Source organism: Myotis lucifugus, unplaced genomic scaffold (assembly GCF_000147115.1).
Source record: "Myotis lucifugus unplaced genomic scaffold, Myoluc2.0 scaffold_1655, whole genome shotgun sequence".
Taxonomy (NCBI): domain Eukaryota; kingdom Metazoa; phylum Chordata; class Mammalia; order Chiroptera; family Vespertilionidae; genus Myotis; species Myotis lucifugus.
Window position 1 is genome coordinate 1 of NW_005872703.1, and position 19,569 is coordinate 19,569.

At 47.4% G+C, this 19,569-nt stretch overlaps 1 non-coding gene across 1 annotated transcript; it reads right to left on the reverse strand.

Annotated features, from left to right (window-relative positions):
* Positions 1-188: 188 nt before the first annotated feature.
* TRNAP-UGG lies at positions 189-264 on the reverse strand. The gene has a single exon. It is a non-coding gene; the product is annotated as a tRNA-Pro (tRNA).
* Between the last annotated feature and the right edge of the window lie 19,305 nt (positions 265-19,569).

Here is a 19,569-nt window from a genome sequence, read left to right on the forward strand (position 1 = left end):
AAAGAAGAAGAAGGCTGGACGGGACGCTCCTCCCGAGATTTGTCTGCCTGAAGATCCCCAGGCGGCTCCCTCCTCCACGTGCTCTCCTTCCCGAGACCCCGCTCTCCCGGAGCTCGGCCATTCCCACTGCCTGTATAGAACCCAAACTGGCCATGTAACAAATTTTATTTTGTAAAAAGCATAAAACTGGGCTCGTCCGGGATTTGAACCCGGGACCTCTCGCACCCAAGGCGAGAATCATACCCCTAGACCAACGGACGAGCCCCACCTGGTGGGGTGTTATGGGTGGGGCAGGCAGAGACCAGGAGAGGGAAGCAGCCCCTGACTCCTAATAAAAGCCAGTGTAAGAGTACCCGGTCTCCATGCTTTCGAGGGCAGGTGGCCCTGAAGAGGCTCAATACCTCCCCTACCAAACTGTGGCACCTGTTCTTTCACACCCCTCTACCCCCAAATACTCCGTTTCGTTCTGGGGCACACTGCCTTTGTTTCATATCGGCACTCCCTCAAATCTTCAGGTTGCTGACAGGAGGGTAAGAGGCCAAGGGCACTGGGCTGACTCTCCAGCTCCAGGATTCACCAGGGGGTCCAAGTGGGGCTCGGTTCCTAGGGTCAAGGAGTGGCATGTAACCTCTTCTCGGGGGGTTGCTACCAGCCCTTCTGGGACACAAGGTCAGAAAGGGAGCTCCTGCCAAGCCCTGGCGGTTGGAGGGGTCCTGAGAAAAGGCACTGCCCGGGGAGCACCACAGGTTTGTGCAGAAGTGCAGTGGGCCAGGAAAGCAATAGTAAGCGGGCAAGTGTGTGCAAGTGTGTGCAGGGCCAGCAATAGTAGGCGGCTGAGGGCGACTTGATGCCAAGCTGCTGTCAGTGAAGGGCAGAGCGACTGTCAGTGTCAGCAGTTAAACAGGAAGCATGAAAATCAGGCCACAAATGCCTGGCTTTCACATATGTATAAAAATATGCTAGAGTGTATCTCTATTAAGATATAACTCACATAACATAAAATTCACTCATTTCAATTGTACGACTCAATGGTTTTAAGTGCATTCACAGGGTTGTGCAGCCATCACCAAGGTCAACTTTAGAATGTATTTATCACCCTACAAGAAACCCCACACCCGTTGGCAATCACGTCCACTTTCCCTCCAAGCCCCCTTCCCCCAGTCCTAATGCACCACTAATCTATTGTCTCTATGGACTTGCCTATTCTGGACATTTTGTGTAAATAGAATCATATACTATGTGGCCTTTAGATCTGGCCTTCTCACGTAGCATAATGTTTTCAAGATTCCTCCATGTGTAGAATAGAGCAGTACAATACATCACCCTTTTTTATTACCAAGTAATATTCCATTGTATGAAATGCATCTTATTTACGCACCCATCAGGTAGTGGACACTTCAGTTGTTTCCAATTGGGGGCTATTATAATCATACTGCTATAAACATTCCTGCACATTTTTATTTCTCTTGGAAATATGCCTAAAAGTGGTATCATATGTTAACTCTGGATCACATGGTAACTCTTATGCTTAACTCCCCCCCACTCCTCAAAGTTTTATTGAGAAACTAGAGGCCCAGTGCACGGGTGGTGGGGTCCCTCTAGGTGGCCTGTAGGGATCAGGCTAAAACAGCCGTGGGCAAACTACAGGCCCTTTGAAATGAATAAACAAAAAAAAAAACAAAACTGTACCCTTTAATGTAATGATGTTTACTTTGAATTTATATTAGTTCACACAAACACTCTATCCATGCTTTTGTTCCGGCCCTCCGGTCCAGTTTAAGAACCCATTGTGGGCCTCGAGTCAAAAAGTTTGCCCACCCCTGGGCTAAAACCTGGTGGGGGGGATGAAGAAGCTGTTTAGAGAAAGAGAATGTGGACAGTATTTTGATTAGGAAACCAGTGATGTTTAACAAAAGCAACTTTCCAATGCACTGCAAGAAAAAGAACTAACCACTGAGATGAACATGTTTTCTTTCTAGATGTTTTTCTAACCCCATAGTGGGTGTGTGTCTGAGGTCAAGTTATGTCTTATGTCAAGCACGGTGCGCAGAAAGCCACCTTCTTGCCCAGAGACTCCTGTGTGCCCCCTTCTTCTGGCTGCCAGGCCTGCCCCTGCGGACCTGAAACTCTCATGTCACTCAGCAGTACCTGTCCTGAAAGGGCACCCTTCCTACCCATCTCCTTACTCAGGCCTAGCAGGGGGCCTGCAGCTGGGCTCCCAGACTGATTCAGGGGAATTGACTTCTAAAGGATGCCTCCCACCTGTGGCTCCTTTTTGAGGGGTTTCTGGAGGGCTGGGGCAGTGAAAATCGGGACTTGACAGGGCCCTCTTAAAGTCTGCGTTTTTCTTTCTTTCCCAGAAACAATGCTGATTTGAAGGAGCTGCTGGAGAAACTCAAATCCAAAGGAGTAACTTCCAGGCAAATGGGCATGACCTTAATGCTCTGTTAGCATCACGGGGCATAATTACATATTCAGCCTGCAAAGCACCTGGCCCTCATTTTCCAACACAGGGTTCTGCGGGGGGGTGGGAGGGGAGGTTGAGGGGGGCTGGTGGGAAAGCACCTTCATTGCAGGGCTTGGGTGCTGCCCACCGTGGAAACCTCCCTTTCTTTTCCTGCTATTGGTGACTTGCAGATCAGGAAATGAGTAAAGGGGTGGGTGCTAGCTACTGATTGAGAGGGTGGGAGGCAGTGAGAAGAGAGAACCAGCTGCCCACCCAGAGAGCTTCCAGGCAGAAGTGTGGCTCAGTCTCCACAGCCTATAAAACCCCAGGTGGAGAGGGCTGCTGCTCAGCCTAGTCCAGGGGTGGGCAAAATTTTTGACTCAAGGGCCACAATGGGTTCTTAAACTGGACCGGAGGGCCGGAACAAAGGCATGGATGGAGTGTTTGTGTGAACTAATATAAATTAAAAGTAGACATCATTACATAAAAGGGTACAGTCTTTTTTTTTTTTTTTTTTTAGTTTTATTCATTTCAAACGGGCCGGATCTGGCCCGCGGGCCGTAGTTTGCCCACGGCTGGCCTAGTCCCTGTGACTGAAGAAAGCTGGGCAGGTGATAGTGGCTCTAAGACTCCTCTGAGTTGCAGGAGGGCCACAAGAAGAATCCAGGAGGATGGGAGAAGCCTCTCTTTCTTTCAAAATGGAGTGTTCCGGGTGGGGATGCGGGGCTCTCAGTCTACAAAAGCCAGTCTGTCTCTAAGAGCTGGGGTCTGGCTCGCTCTCCCTGGAAAAGCCGTGGTCTCTCTCCCTCGAAAAGACGGGGGCTTGCTCACTCTCCCTTGAAAAGCTGGGGTCTTGTTTTCCCTCGAAAACCCGGGGGCTTGCTCACTCTCCCTCCAAAAGCCAGGGTCTCTCTTGGCAGCCTCCTGGGGGGTCTGCCTCCTGTCCTCTTCACAGAAGTCCTGCAGCCAAGAATACAGGCGCTTTCTTTCTCCAAGAGATGTTTTCTCCTGATTTTTCTTCTGAAAACCTGTCTGTTTCTCTCAACTGGAGAAAAAGCCTTGGGAAGCTCTCAGGGCAGTTCCTCTCTTCCTTGTGTGGGAAGCGCACCCTTTCTCCCAGGAATGCCCTTTGCCAGGGAGCTGTGAGCTCTGTTGGTGGTGGGGATGGGGGGCATGCAGGCAGCTGAGCTGAAGACCACAGCTGCCCACAGCTGACAGAGCTTGGACCCGGGGCCTGCACTGAAATAATGGCCCGAAGGAGGGTCTGCATGCCCTGGATGCTGGAAAATGCCGACCTCCTTTGCAAATGGCAAGGCCAGTGGGTGTGGAACTTCCCCACCTGAGCCCACCTTGATCGAGGGCTTAGCTGCTGTGTCCCACTCCTAAATACCAAAACCCGAGGCTCCTGGAAGGTAGCCGCTTCTCCTTGGCCTTTCCTCTGGCAGGTGATAAACTTGACTTTCCTGCTTTCACTGGTCAAAGTCCCTCCATCCCATGCCATGGCCTGGTATCTGGGCCAGACCTTGGAGATGGCAGTCCTGTTGGCTTATCTTTCTCCTGTACCTTTAAACTTGGAAAGCCCCCTTCTGGAAAGAAGCCCCAGAGTGGTGTGCCATTGCAAAAACCAGAACAGGCAGATGAACTCAAATATGGCAAAACCTAAGATGAGTCTGGAGACCCACATGTTTCTCTTCAGCTGGAAAGAGTAAATCTCAATGGGGGTTGCCCTGGGCCAGCAACTCACAGGGATGTTTAGCTTCAGCACTAAGCTTAGCAAGTCCCTGGGGAAAGGGAGAAGAGGGCTGAGGTGTGGGCATGTGATTTAAACCCATGTCCAGCATGTGCCTCAGCCCAAAAGAGCCCAGGAATTGGCAGTCAGAACCACCTTGACTGGGGACATTAGGCTCTGCTCCAAGTCACAAGTCTGAAGTTCACAGGGCATTCTAGTTCGAAAGGGGTCCCAGCCTACTTAGCTGGTGGTCAGGTAGGAACTAAGTGATTGGCAGCCCTTATTTGGCTTCCATTTACTAAGAATGGGCTGGGAAATCCAATCGCTTGTGTTGGTTTTCCATATTTTTTTGTTGTCCTTAAAGTTGCATGTTATGAAACGTTTGAATACAACAAAGCATCAGAGTCCATGGAAAGAAACAGAACTGACATGAAAGGAAACAAGTATGGCCAGGGTGTTCTCAGTGAACCACTCCCCAAAGCCACACCACTGAGCTTTCTCAGCACAACCTTCTAATTTTCCTTCAGTTTTTACAGCATTTTTCTTGGCTCCTGGCTCTCTCTGCCTCCCTGGCCAACCTGTCTGCCTTCAAAGCTACAGCCAGTCTCTCTTTTTTTTAATTGTTCAAAGTATTACATATGTCTCCTTTTTCCCCGATTGACCCCCTCCCACTCCCGTCCCCCAGGACAAGCCTCCACCACCCAGTGTCCATCACTTATGCAAATATGCCTGCATATAAGTCCTTTGGTTGATCTCTTACCCCTCCCCACTGCCTTCTCTCTGAAGTTGGATGGTCTGTTCAGTGTTTCTTAGTCTCAGGATCTATTTTTGTTCCTCAATTTGTTGTTCGTTGTATCCCACATATGAATGAGATCATGTGATATTTATCTTTGTCCGGCTGGCTTATTTAGCTTAGAACAATACTTTCCCAGATACATCTATGCTGTTGCAAATGGTAAAAAAATCCTTTTATAGCAGCATAATATTCCCTTGTATAGATGAACCCCTCATCTGCTGATGGGCACTTAGGCTATTTCCAAATCTTAGCTATTATAAATTGTGCTGCTATGAACATTGGGGTGCATATGTCCTTTCTGATTGATGTTTCTGGTTTCTTGGGATATAGTCCTAGAAGTGGGATTACTGTGTCAAATGGGAGTTCCATTTTTAACTTTTTAAGGAAATCCATACTGTTTTCCAGAGTGGCTGCACCAGTCTGCATCCCCACCAGCAGTGCAGGACTTGGAGACCTGGGGAAACCAGGTACTTTGTGTACCTCCTTTTTCTCCATATCCTCGCCAACACTTGTCCTTTGTTGATTTGTTGATAGCCATTCTGACAGGTGTGAGATGGTACCTCCATTGTTTTGATTTGCATCTTACAGATTAGTGACTTTGAGCATGTTTTCATCTCTCAGCCTTCTGTATGTCCGCTTTTGAAAAGTATTTAGGTCCTTTGCTAATTTCTTGATTGGACGTTCAATCTTCATTTTAAGTTGTATGAGTAGCCTGTAAACTTTGGAGATTAAACCCTTATCTGAGATAGCATTAGCAAATATGTTCTCCCATGCAGTGGGCTTTCTTGTTGCAGTCTCTCTTTTGTCAGTCTGTCTCTGGATATCTCCAAGAGTAACCAGTTGCCTGCAGAGAAGCTGTGGCCCACAGAGACCTGCTCTTGGGATCATCTCTGCCCAATTTAAAACTGGGCTGGGGGCTGGTGTGTAGAAACCCTGGACCAGCACAGCCCAGGGGTTCACCCACACTTCCCGATGCAATTAGTTTCCTGGTGTTTTTGACATGGAAAGTACTTCAGTTATCCTTCAGGGCTGCAGGCCTGAGGACCCTGCAGTCTCCTGTATGTACAGATTTGCTGGGGTTTCTCCCAGGTCCCCCCACCCTGCTGCCTTCCGCTGAGCACATTGTCAGGATGAGACGTTGTCTTTGTGACTGGAGTTTTGAAAATGCAGCTGGTCAGCCTCCTAGGAAGTTGAGACCATTCATGATGTCTCTGCTTGGTCTTGGATAAAATAAGTTGTCTCTTCTTGGCATCCTACTTCTCTGGAGCTTTCCCATAAAACTCTGGTCTGTATTCTAGATCAGTACAGGTTCCCCCATGGCTGCAGAGCTGTTTTGCTGACCCGCTCCTGAGATGCAGACAGCCTGTGGCTTGCAGGAAGCTGCCTGCCCTATACTTTACTCACACCAGAAGAACAAGGCCTGTCTAAGTGGGGAGGAGGATGGGGCCTTAAAGAGGCAGAATCCAGACTGTATACTTCCTGCAAGGAAGCTGCTTGTGACAAAGGTTGGCTCCCAACTCTCCCTAATAATAGGCCTTCAATGGCAAAGAAATGTGGACTATGGAACCAAAAGGCTAGTCACAGGCTTTAGGGCCCTATGATAGCTTCAGCCGGAATCCTGTCACTTCTCATGTCTCCAGGGAGTTGCTTAAGCTATCTATGAGTGTTTAACCTGGTAAAACAGGTCAACTGAAGACGTCTGAGCTATGAGGCCTCCATGGTGGTCATAAGATCTTGGTTTACTGCTCACCCTGTAACCAGGAACTGACTGACACCCAATGCCATGCCAGGTGCATTTTTTAATTGGATAGAACTGTGTAGTTTTCAAGACCACCGCCAGCAAGCGCACAAAGGGCTGGCTCTTCCATAAAAAAGGAAGTTCTGCTTGTAGCTTTGCTTAGAATTTGGATTAATTTCCCTAAGCCCACCGCGGTGAATAAAGTGTATCTCCAAGCTCTCAGAGCGTTGTTTGGTTCTTGTCCGGTTTTTCTGTAACAGCTGGTCTGTATTCTAGATGGACACAGGTTCCCCCATGGCTGCAGAGCTGTCTTGCTGACCCACTGCTGAGATGCAGACAACCTGTGGCTTTCTGAAAACTGTCTTCCCTAGACTTTACTCACACCAGGAGAATGATTCCTGTCTTAAGCGGGGAAGCAAACTCTGACCCTGAAGCTCCTGTTTAAGACTTTCTTCTTGGTCTGTCTCCTCCTGAGTTTCTGCAGAATGACCTTGTTTTGTGGCAGCTCTGCAGGGTGAAGGGAAGGTGTTCGCTTGTTTCAACTACTTTCCACCAACCAAGTCTTAACCACTAGATAAACTCCTAGGAGTTGGCTTTGCCCACATTTACACGACTTCATGTACATTTTATCCTGACAATCATTATCTTAATTTTGTGTTCCTTTTAAGGAAAACCATAATTATCAAGGGAGAAAAACACCTTTGAACTAGTGGTTCCTGGTCTTAACTTCTCATCTCAAGATGAGCATCCAAGAAGTTTGAAATGCTGCAATCTGTTAGTCCATGTTTGTAATCTCAGGACAAACTAATTGTTTTATCTTAATTTTAATGTCAAAAAAATCTCTTCCAGTGTTTGGAGAGAAAGCCTTTGTATTAGGGAGGCTACAGATTTTTCGGTGAGTTGGCCTACCTCATAAATAGTTTAATATCTAGTCTGGCAATAATTTTCTTGGGGCTTCTAGAATTTCTCTTAGAAAGGATTCCTGCCTCAATAACAACATTGAGCATTTGACAACTAAGGCTTTCATCCCATTAAATATAAAGGACGGCTAACTTGTTCTAAATTATTATAGAACTAGAGGCCCAGTGCACAAAATTTGTGCACTGATAGGGTCCCTAGCAGCTGCCAGCTGCCAGCTGCCAGTCAGGTATTCTCTCCATTCCCCAGGTAGCCTGCTGCCACTGCTGGTGGCAACCAGGACCTCCCTCCCTTCCCCTCCATGGCCCTGCCCCCTGGTTGAACTTCTGGATGAGCTTCCAGTTGAGGGGACCATTTGCATACTACACTTTTATTATATAGGATGTTTCAATGACTTATTGGACTGTCAACCTTTCCTTGACTGAATGGAGATGCTTTCATTTTAAGTTATCCTAACTGCATTTCAACTTTTTGCCCCAACATGTAAGGACTTCGGAAGTCAGCTTTCTTCCTGCAGGGACAGGAGTGATCATTGAATCCACAATTTATATCAACAACTTGTTCACAGGACAAACTTCTGCCCCAAAATTGGATACAGAATCATGGCCTGCCTGGGCCAGAAGCCACAGCTGAACCAGCAGTCAACCAGTAGGAAAACTTAAGGAATAATTGACAAATCCTGGAGGCTCACTGTGAGGTATGCTTGAGCGTGCACTCTAGGGGACCCAGTTTTAGGGAACCCCCTCATTTCCATGAATTTTACTTCCTGAGTAGGGAATTGGACATGGAGAAAAGGGTCCAGGGTCTTCAAGAAAAGTAACTAGTCCAACAGAACCACCTCCTGAAGAGGTCTACCTTGGCAGGCTAGGAAGACACCCAATCATTGCTCTCAAGGAGGAAGGAAGGGTAGAGAAGCCTAATGTCAGCTTGATCTGAGGGTCCCTTTCAGCCTTGTTCTAGGCCAGCATTGCACATTAGTGGGGTGGGGGAATAGGATCTGTGAAGGGAACTGTAGAGACTGGTTCTCAAAGCTCTCAACATGCCTGCACTTCTAGCAACAGGGCTCTAGCAACAGGGCTCTACCCTTCTTGTGCTTTGTCAGGTAGTCAGTACTATTTCCAATCTCCAACCAGTGGGATTCCATGCTCTATCCTGTCTTGCTTTGTGTAGAAAACAACTTAAGCTTCTGATCTTTACACAAGTATAGTTGTCTTGTGTTGCTAGAGTGATCTCTCAGATGCCTACTCTCAGTTGCTAGCATATTGAATAGACAGTAAGTTGGGTGGTGGCTCATGCTTGGAATCTAACTGGAGCAGAGGCTGGGAACTTTGACTTGTGCTCCTCATGACACAGGTCTCCTGGGCCTTTAACTTTTCTTTTATAGACTTCATTGACTTAATCCCCTCATCCAAAGAAGATGTCTCCTTGGTCAGTAGATAGTGGTTGTGGCCCTTTTGAGTTCACAGCACACCTGATTCATGCCAGGCCTCTGCACAGTTACTTTACCTCCATTTTCTCACCATCAGCTAATACTCACTTGTATATTCTCATGTACGATCTGTAATGTTGAATGCATGGTCAGTTAAAAAGGGGAATTGTGTTAACAGGCCTTATTTGGTTGGTTTTTGCATGTCTCCCTACTTATGCTCCCATGGTGATAGACACCTAGGTTGGCTTCCTGGCCCAGGTAATGCTATAAAGAACTTGAATGGAGAGACTTATTCAAGCAATTACAACATCCTCACAGAGAGGCCTAGCTTTTCTCACTACTTCCCCTGGAGAGAGCTCAACTCCAGACTTCAGTCTCTTGAGCATCACTGTTGCTTAAGGACCTCTTGTGCACACACTTAGAAGGGTGGGATCTACTTACCCTCATTAATCAGGCATTAGGCATAAGATTGGACATGAGAGTTTTGTGATTACTTCTGAGAACTACTTTGGAAGAGCCCACAGACGGGAGATGGGAATTCCTGTTCTGTGCAGTATGTTATACTAGGCTGAAACAACTCACGACAAATGGCAGAAGTATGACAAACCCACCTGCTGGGGTAACTGCTTAAGTGGGCAGATTGTCAGCATTACATGTGACAGGTACCCTCCTGGCACTTTGGGACCAGTGCCAGCCACTGCCCCTCCTTGAGGGGCAACATGTGAGTAGAATCTGCCCTGACTTATCAAAGGAGTGGGAGACAGTTGCTGGGGACTCAGCTCACTTTTTAAAGAGTTGTTGGTAGAGCCTAACAGCACAGTGGGGAGAGGAAACAGTGTCTTTATCACAATTGCTAAACTCAAAGAATGGTGGTGCTTGGCATTGGTCATTGTTAGAATTGCCCAGCTTCAACTTTAAAAGTAACTAGGCACCACCTTCCACTTTGGACAAGCAGAGAGGGGATTGCAGGGACAACTTAAATTGTCCTATCGAAGCAATGCCCTCTCTAAAGAATGGTATCAGGCACTAGTGGCAAAGGCAAGGCAAAGCTGTGAGTGAATCACACAGAAACCAAGGAGCCTAACAGGTCAAGAGCAGAATGTGGTTGAGAGACTAGGATAAGTGTGTCAATGTGTTGTAACAATCCAGGGCCCCTGCAGAGGCACTGGCTGTGCGGTGGGAAGATGGCTTAAAAATATTCTACATGAAAATGTAGAGAAGTTGGTAAGATATTCATACAGTCAACATGTAATCCCCTGAGTTTACTTATTCATTAAAAGGGTACAGTGGAGGAGAGACCAAGATGGCGGCATAGGTAAACACCGGAGTTTGCTGCCGCAAACAACCATTTCAAAAATACAACTAAAAGACGGAACGGACATCACCCAGAACAACAGGAAGGCTGGCTGAAGAGAGACTCTACAACTAGAAGGAAAGACAACGCAGAGGAGGCACAGAGGAGGCACAGTGTGGAAAATACAAAGGTACCGAGGTGCGCGCGAAAGCGGGCTGGTGGCTGAGGGCGCGGTTGTCGTTTTCGGTCGGGAGTGAGTCTCAGACTCTGGGCTCCAGATCCGGGCGAGTCTCTAGGGACCCAGACTCAAACGGGAGAAGCGGGATTATCTGGCATCAGTTGGAACCTGAGGGCAGCTTTCTCTCCGAGGTATGCAGCGGCTGCCGGGGTTCTGAGAAGCAGAGCCTCTGGGAACAGGACTGAGAGAGGCCATAACTGCTCCCTCCGCCCGCCCTGTTGATCCCGCCCCGCCCAAGCCCTGCGCAGAGCCATTTGCTGGATCGCCTCAGGCAAAGGCTAGATTAGTACCTCCCAGAGGACAGAAGTTTTCCACACAGCTGATTCTCGCAGCCAGTCAGCCTGGTGGTCAAATCCCTCTAGTATTAACTACAATAATCTGGGCTTAACTAGAACAAGACTGTGCACAAAGACCACAAGGGGGTGCACCAAGAAGGCATAAAAAATGTGGAGACAAAAAAACATGACAGAAATGGAGGATATGGAGCTAAAAATCGCAATTTTGAGGGCTTGCAAAAAACTCGAGGAGAGCCTCACGAAAACTAATGAGACCCTCGATGCTACGATAAAGAAACTAGAAATTAAGCATACAGGGACTGAAATAAAGAATATTATACCCAATAGCAGACCAGAGGAGCACAAGAATCAAGTCAAAGATTTGAAATACGAAGAAGCAAAAAACACCCAACCGGAAAAGCAAAATGAAAAAAGAATCCAAAAATACGAAAATAGTGTAAGGAGCCTCTGGGACAGCTTCAAGCGCACTAATATCAGAATAATAGGGGTGCCAGAAGATGAGAGACAGCAAGATATTGAAAAACTATTTGAAGAAATAATGGCAGAAAACTTCTCCCACCTGGTGAAAGAAATGGACTTACAGGTCCAAGAAGCGAAGAGAACCCCAAACAAAAGGAATCCAAAGAGGACCACACCAAGACACATCATCATTAAAATGCCAAGAGCAAAAGACAAAGAGAGAATCTTAAAAGCAGCAAGAGAAAGAGACTCAATTACCTACAAGGGAATACCCATACGACTGTCAGCTGATTTCTCAACAGAAACTTTGCAGGCCAGAAGGGAATGGCAAGAAATATTCAAAGTACTGAATACCAAGAACCTACAACCAAGATTACTTTATCCAGCAAAGCTATCATTCAGAATTGAAGGTCAGATAAAGAGCTTCACAGATAAGGAAAAGCTAAAGGACTTCATCACCACTAAACCAGTATTATACGAAATGCTGAAAGGTTTCCTTTAAGAAGAGGAAGAAGAAAAAGGTAAAGATACAAATTGTGAACAACAAACATGCATCTATCAACAAGAGAATCTAAGAATCAAGTGAATAAATAATCTGATGTACAGAATGAACTGGTGATTACAATGAATCAGGGACATAGAAGGGGAATGGACTGACTATTCTTGGGGGGGGGAAGGGGAATGGGAGATGCGGGAAGAGAATGGACAAAAATCGTGCACCTATGGATGAGGACAGTGGGTGGGGAGTGAGGGCGGAGGGTGGGGCGGGAACTGGGAGAAGGGGAGTTATGGGAAAAAAAGAGGAACAAATGTAATCAGAACAATAAAGATTTAATTTAAAAAAAAAGGGTACAGTGGAGAAATATAGTGGACACCACTTAACCGAGTGATGGGCTTGGCATGACTAATAGCAGGACCAATGAGATGGAATGGCTCCCAATGGGCTGCCTGGGAAGTGCACCCACCCGTGCAGTGTTCTGACCAGAGTTTAACCGGAGCTCAGTCGAGGAAGCAACCAGAGTGGTCCAGACTGTGGGACACCCCACAACAGAAATGGCATGGATTCTCCCAAATGTCAATGTCAAGAAAAGCCAAAAAATTGGAGGGGACTATTCTAGATTCAAGGATAAAAAAGAGGCATTCAATATAGGGTCCTTGATTGGAGGAGGGTTAGGAGGGGGGTTATAATTATAGGGGCAATTTGAATATGGATGGTATATTAAATAATATAATGTCAATATTCCATTTCTTGGGTATAATACTGTGTTGTGGTTATGTGGAGGGGTATCTTTAGGAGAGGCATGCTGAAGTATTTCCGGGGAAGTATTATGATATCTACAAATGAACTCAAATAATTCGATTAAAATATATATGGAAAGAGAAAGAGATTGTCATATGTGTCAAATATACACAAATGGTATTAGGTGCTCATCACACTCTTCTTTCAAGTTATCTATAGATTTGAATTTTTTCTAAATTAGAAGTTGAAGTAGAGGTGTCTGGCCCATATTTCAACCATTAAATTAAAATCTCTAGTTCTCTAATAGTGTTGACTCTGCAGCTAGCATTGAGAACCTCAACCTCCATTATTCACGAGGGCATCCTTTACCCACACCATCTGCTCTCAGCCTCCCAGGGCTCCAGAAATAGGTCCTTAAAGGTCATGGGGGCCTCTGGTCTCCAGTGGCCTCTGCAGCTGTAACTCAGAAGTTTGACGAGAGGAGGAGAAAGAGCCCTTCTAGAAGCTTCTACTTTGTACAGGAAGCCTGACCACGTTTAGACCCTTCAGGCTCCCGCTAGTGGAAGGCCTCTCTCATCAAGGAGCCCCCTCCTCACTCCCTCATGCTGCCCCTAGGGCTGCCTTGCAGAACCTGAAGCCAGAGGCTGTGTCTTCCTCCTGCTGTGCTCATGCAGCCTCGGCCAGGGTCTTGCCTGGCACACCTTCAGGAACATGTGCCAGGCGGGCTCACTCACACTGCATCCCCCCATCCCCACGCAGGGGAGAGGTGAAAGAGTACATGATCTAAAAGGAAGGGTTTTACTTTGTCCAGAAAAGTCAGAGGCAGAAGGTCAAAGAAGAAAAGAGAGAAAAGTGGGAGCGGAGAGAGACTTGTCCAGAGAGCAGTCCCCTCACTCCCACTGGGTCCTTTCTAGGTGCAGGCCCCGCAGTAGTGCTCTACCCGTGGTATCACATGAAATCCACCCAAGGACCCAGCCTCATGAGGTAGATGCTACTGTCACCCTCACAAAAGGCCACAAAAGATGAGGCCCAGAAAGATTAATTAACTTGCCCAGCATCACACAGCTTGAACCCTAGCAATCTGGGACCAGAGTCCACTGTTTTAACCACTGTGCTGTACCTTACTGCCTGTGCAGGGGGCTTTAAGGAAAGGGAAGGGAAGCAAAAGCTAATCTTTATCAAGCACCTACTAAGACATTATCTTGTTGAATTCCTTCTGCAGCCCCATGAAGTAGCTCTTATCTTCTTTTGAGGAAGCTCAGCAAATGGGCTGTGAGATAAAGTGATTCAATTCTTTGTTGTGAGGCTAAAAGGCCTCACTGTTTGCATTGCCCTCAGTGTGAATGGATCCAGAGTCTGTTATAGGACCAGACATCCCCTGAAATTCTGCAATGCAGGACCCGGAGCGACTTATTGCCCAGGATTACACTGCCAGTAAGTGACAGTCCCCGGATTTGAAACCAGGACCTCTGGACCTCATCCCCTTTCCACTGTACTGCACTTGTCCTGGAAAAGCCCCATGCCCCCCCCCCCCACAAAAAAAAATAAAAAAAGAAAAAAAAAAGAAAATGTAGGAATGTACTATCAGGAAACTTATAAATAAACAGAACACATTTTGTTAGAGATCCTTTTTTTTTTCTTTTAATGTGAACAGAAATTTTTACTACTCTAAAGAGCCTCCCTTTGTACTGTATTCCTTGAAAAATTTTTAACTTTATTTTTGACACAGATGTTCCCATTGAGGCCTAGACCTACTGTCTTTTCAGGGAAACCTGGGGGCCGTCTCTGTACCTACTCTGCCAGCCTGGGCTGCTGAGGAGTTAAGTTTGGGCAGGAAGTGAGCCAGGCTCCTACCACCCCCTCTGGTTTGCAAACTGTCCCTGCTAACTTGAGTCTTTACTAATTCTGCCCAGCATTTTTGGTCTTCCTCTATTTGACCAATTCTGTTAGTTTTCATCTGTTCAGATTCACTAATTAAATCCAGTGAAATTCCAAAATTAGAAAGGTGACTGTCAGGAGATGGTGTAGTCACATTAGAGTAACATTATTTGAGAATGTATGAACTTTCTGAGAAACGGATTCCATGAAACTAGTTGTATCTGGATGGATGTCTTAAGAGCTTCCTCAAATTGTACGTGCAGTAGTCTCTCCTTATCCATAGTTTCACTCTCCTGTTTCAGTGACTTGCGACCAATCAGTCTGAAGTTACTAAACAGAGAACAAGTTTTGAGTTATGTGCCATTCTGAGTAGTTGCCCTGACGTGCTTCACCTGCCTGGGGTGTGACTCTCCTCTTTGTGCAGCCTGCCCACCACAGCGTGCGGGCTACCTGTCCACCAGTCACTTAGTAGCTGTCTAGATTCGCACATTATCGTGCCAAATTCACAGAACTCTTATTACAGTACATTATTTTGTTAATCTCTAACTGTGCCTGATATAAATTAAATTCTTATCACAGGTACATACAGGAAACATATGTAAAGGGTTCAGAAAATGTTTCAGGCATCCACTGTGGGGTCTTGGAACATGATCCCTGGGGACAAGAGGTTTACTATACCATGGACCTAACTGTTAGCAGGCTTCCTTAAAGTGTCTGAAGCCCCAAGAAGATTACTCCCATGAGAACCCTTCTAGAAACTTCTTTATTCAGACATTACCCTGAAACAGGTGTCCTACCAAAAGAGGTACTCATGCACACCTAATGGGTCCTCACAGTCTCTGGCTTCAAGACCATTACATAGGAATCTAACAGACCTAGGTTAAGATGCTCTGAATCTTGTTATTGAAGCTGAGCTGTATATATGAAGTTCACTTGCAGGGCAAGAAATGAACTTGGCCACGGGTACTCGTTGCAGAGGAGTTGGGTAACTTCAGGCTATAAACACCTACTCATGCTTACAAGCGATTCTCTGCACAGAACTACGTAAAGGGAAAGACCAGGTCATGTCAACGTGGACTTGCTTGACATGTATATGATACCTTTCCCCTGAGCCTTCCTCCTTGAAGTGCAAGTAGACCAGTTCATCTTTTCTTCTTACACCCCAACCATCTGCTTCAAAACACAACTCTGAAGTTTGTGTGGGGTATGCATTTATCAAATGTTTATTTTCTGAAAAGGGGTTAGAATCCTTTCTTTCCATGTATCTCACACCTGCCAAGTTACAAGAAGGCTTCCTAAATGGCCCTTGAAGAAAGAGTATCAGGTCTACAAGACAAAATGTGGGGAAGCTATTCCGTGTCCAGTAACCAAGTATCAAAGAACACGGAAGAAGCTAAAGAGGGTTGGGCGACTCAGTGCCCTGTGTGGAGGGGGGGGACTGAAATTAACTCTAGCTTGTTTGCCCTGATCCTTGAGCAGCTTTCAACTTGGGCATGTTCTCCTAGAACTCCTCCCTTGCTCTACCATGGTGCCTGAGCAGTAGTAGGTAACCATTGATGTAAATGAACTTGAAGTGAGGTCAAGTGACTTTCTTGCCTGAACCAAACACTTAGATTGATTGAGAAAGTTCTAACTCCATAGTTCACTTGGTTGTAAACCATATTCAACTGGCTCGTGCTGAGCAAGGGGCTCATGCTGCACCTGGCTAGGTATAAATGAAACCAGACACAACGGGTCTGAGGCTGCCTGTCACTATTTGAGCCAAATTCAGCACAGACAGGGTTGAATCACATATGAACATTTATTCCAATAATGCCAGCATTATGGGGAAAGCAGTCAATCTCCTTCGAAATTCTGCTCTAAGCCCCCTTGCCCATTGGCTGATTGTATACCCATGAGGGAGAAGATAGCTACTTGCAGCTGCAAGCTGCAAGTGTAACATGTACCAGGGTCTGCAGTCTGGCCTTCAGGAGCTCAAAGTCCCATGACAAGGTGGCTAATCTTCTATGATATTACAACAGGTCCAACCATCCCTGGGACCAGAGAATGGTCAGCGTTCCTGAAAAAAAACTCAGAGGGGGTCAGGGTCTTGGGGGTTTCTTTGTCTAGCCATGTTTGATCTCATCGACATATCTAGATGTTGAGTCATTCAGGGGCTGCTCCTTGGGTGGCAGTGGCTCCTCAGGCTGTGGTTGCTCCTCTGGCGGTTGTTGTAGCAGCTGCTCCTCAGTTGGCAGGAGCTCCTGTGGTGGGTGCTGTTCACTGTTGTGGTGGCTTCTCTGGCTGGTGGGGGAGGCTTCACTCACAGCTGCTGTTCCTCAGATAGAGGGTGTGCTGATCACGAGGCTGCTGTTCCTTGGCTGGGGCGGGCTACACACACAGCTGCTACTCCTTAAACTGGAGCGGACTGCTCACGTGGCTGCTGATCCTTGATTGGGGGCTGGCTACACGCTGCTGTTGTTCCTCTGATGTGGTGGGCTGCTTGTGGGGCTACTGCTCCTAGGACCGGCTGCTGTTTGTTGGATAGGTGCAGGCTGTTGTGGCTCTGCTCCTCAGACCGGTGCCTGCTTCGTAGAGCTGCCACTCCTCAGATGTGGGCCGTGTGCTCATGTGGTTGCTGCTCCTCAGACCGGGCTGGGCTGCCACTGCCCCTTGAATGGGGCCGGGCGGCTCGCAGAACTGATACTCCTCAGATGGGGGCGGGCTGCTCACACAGCTGCTGCTCCTCCAGCTCCTGGACCATGACTTCCTTATTTTCTATATCTTCCCCTCTGATGCTGTCAAGTATGCTCTGGAGAGTTTAAATTTTGCCAAAAATAACATGCTTTGGAGAACTGACCAGACACGCGTCAAGTGACAGGTAACCTTTGCTGCCTTCATCTCGCCCTTTTGGGTATACTTTCAAACACCATTTCAGTTCATCATTGCCTTCTGATGAAAAGGTTGAACTTTGAATGACTTCACCCACTTCCTGCCGGCAAAATCTAAAGTTACTGATGGTCCATGTGTGGGAGAATTTTACCAACTTGATCTCAGTGTGGCTCCAGCTCTCAGTTCCAGGGCCACTTGACATTTCTTCTGGAGTTGGCGGACTTGAAACCCTTGACATTGCAAGTTTGAAGGTTAAACAAGATTTCCAAAGTCAGAGGACAAATATTTTGTTCTGTTTTCACCCACGTTAAGTCAGTAATGGGAAGATGAAGCTGTTTCATTAACAGGAAATCTCTCAGAGTGGGGCCTACATCTGCTGGTACCTGTCCTTGTGCATTCACTTCATACTCTCTGCAACATCCAGGCTTTGCTTCTGAAAACAACTGTCTGAAAGATGCATCTAAAACATAAATGCTGCTTGCCTGGTGTGGCTCAGTGTTTGAGCGTCCAACTACGAAGCAGGAGGTCTCAGTTCCATTCCAGGTTAGGGCATATGGCCACGTTGTAGGTTCAATCCCCAGTATGGGGCTTGCAGGAGGCAGCAACTCAGTAATTCTCTTTCTTCATGGATGTTTCATGTCTCTCTTCCTCTCCCTTTCTCTCAACAGGACTCCAGTAGGCAGGGTGTCCCCAAAACATGTGTGCACACTTTAACAGCTGACAGCTCAGTTGATGTTTCCTTCTTTTCAGCCAGATTAAGGTTTGAACAAAGGAAAATCGTCCCAAAATGCTGGCAGGTCTCCTTGCCAGAAAGCTGCCCTCCTCACCCTGACGGGGTGACCAGCAAAGGCACTAGGTTCCCCAAAGGGAGCTGCAAGCAGGGGGCCCCGCCGGCCAAGCTGTTGTGTATATATACCTCCCAGTTCAGGTGCCTTGACTCAGAAGCCACTTTGTCAGCTGAGGCTTTTCTCAGATGCCTCTACTGAGACCTCCTATGGGGACCTCAGGGTGAAGACATTCTTCCTCACTGTAACTCAGTTTTCAATACTTTTTCACTGTGAGCTCTCCTACATGCTTCAACCCAGAAAACGGCGATGTCGCCCAGCAAGTCATGGAGACGGTGTCCTGCGGGCCTCCTTGGGCACCTGCCCCTTAATAAAATAAAGAAATAAAGAAAGAAAAGACAAAAGTAAACAAATAAATAAACAAATAAATTGTAAATGTGGATTCATGATAAGAATGTACCATTGTATGCGGGCTGGACAGGAAAGGAAAGGAAAGGAAAGGAAAGGAAAGGAAAGGAAAGGAAAGGAAAGGAAAGAAAGAAGGAAAGAAAGAAAGAAAGAAAGAAAGAAAGAAAGAAAGAAAGAAAGAAAGAAAGAAGAAAGAAAAAGAAAGAAAGGAAATGTATTCTGTCAACATTTATTTGCTCTTCGGCCCCGCCCCCGCTTCCAGTCAATGCAATCAAATAAAGAAAAAATAAAGAAAATAAAATAAAAAGTATTCTGTCAGCATTTTGACAGGTGTACCGCCTCATTCAAGCTCCCTACCTGGCACTGTCCCCGGAGCGGGTCGTGCTGGGCCGGCGCTTGGCGCCAGAAGCGAGAGCCCCTCGGGGCTCACCCCCTCTGCCCTCGGCCTGCCCGGAGGCGCAGGGCGGAACCTCAGGCCCCGCGGGGGATGACCTGAGCCTGGCCAGTAGCTGCAAGGGGGTGAACCACGCTGCAACCGGGGGCGCGACTGCAGGTGTGGAGATCCACAGGAAGGGCCTGGCTGGCCTCCAGAGATGTCACCACCGCTGCCGCCCCCCTCCCCCGGGTGTCCGGGCCCCAGGCCTCCAAGTCCTCGCCACCACAACCCTCCCCCCTGACCCCTCCTCCGCACCCTGGGATGGGAGAGAGGGAAGGAGAGCGACTTGGGGAGCGGTTTTGCTCCTTGGAGCACTGGGTGAAGATTGTTTGGAGCTGGCAGGCGGGGGCGGAGCCAGGGACAGGCTCTGCCACTGGGAATCCACCAATCACACCGCAGGATTGGGCGAGCGGCTCTAGCGTGTCTTCTGATTGGCTCAGACCTCCCGCCTCGGTGTATATAAGTCTCCCTCACTGCAGCCCATGGCTTTTTTGGTAAGACAGCCAACACCAGAGTGGGAGGGGAGAGAGAGACTTTTTTCAAAAAGATATAGGTGGGCCTTCCTTCCGCTTCTGGATGGTGCGCTGGCTGCAGTGCCCCTGGCCGGC